The following is an 872-nucleotide window of genomic DNA, read 5'->3' as shown; positions in this document are numbered from 1 at the left end:
CTTAAAAGCTTTCATGCGGCTAGAAACAAATTCAGTTATACAATTACAGATGCAGGGAGCAAACAGCAAGAACAAAACAACCAGAATCAAAATTAAAAGTCACATTATGTCCATAGTTAAAGTACAAAGTGTTGCACCAGTCCATTTTAGGGTTGGTAGATGTCATCAGATGAAGAAGAGGCATCGCATGTGATTGTTGTCGAAGGTATTCACAGACTTGGAGAAAGTCTTTTCCTTGAAGTGGGGATGTCCACCACGGGAAGCCTTCCACTGACGAAGAGGGGAGCGCTCCGCAGACCCAGCAGTTAGACCGATTGTGGAATGCAGCATAAGAGTGAGCCCAGGACAGGAAGACATTGTCTTGAGGATCCAACAGCAGACTCACGATTTTTGGAGTCAGCAGAAGTAGACTCACATAGATTATCAGGCCCATCCTCTGCCCTTTGCTTAACTCTAGAGTTCGGGTCAGAGCCACAAGCTCCGCTAACTGAGCACTGGTTCCCTGGGGGAGAGATTTTGCTTCTAAAACCTGTTCAGCAGTCACCACGGCGTAACCTGCTTTACGTTTTCCATCCTGAACAAAAGAACTGCCATCTGTAAATATTTCCATGTCAGGATTGTCTAATGGGATATCCTTTAGATCCTCCCGAGCTGCATAGTTTAAAGTTAGGAATTGAGAACAATCGTGATCAGGTGTTTCATTTTCCTTCTCAGGAAGGAAAGTGCCAGGATTTAAATTCCACAAACTTTAAGCTTAGCTTCTGGTCCTTCTAACAACAATGACTGATACTTAAGAAGCCTACTGTCTGTCATCCAAAATATTAAACCTTAGAATTTAAGATTCCACTCACATCATGAGAAGTCAGTACAGT

This window comes from Bison bison, unplaced genomic scaffold (genome assembly GCF_000754665.1).
Source record: "Bison bison bison isolate TAMUID 2011002044 unplaced genomic scaffold, Bison_UMD1.0 scf7180017864149, whole genome shotgun sequence".
NCBI classification, from domain to species: Eukaryota; Metazoa; Chordata; class Mammalia; order Artiodactyla; family Bovidae; genus Bison; species Bison bison.
This window is presented reverse-complemented; position numbering follows the sequence as displayed.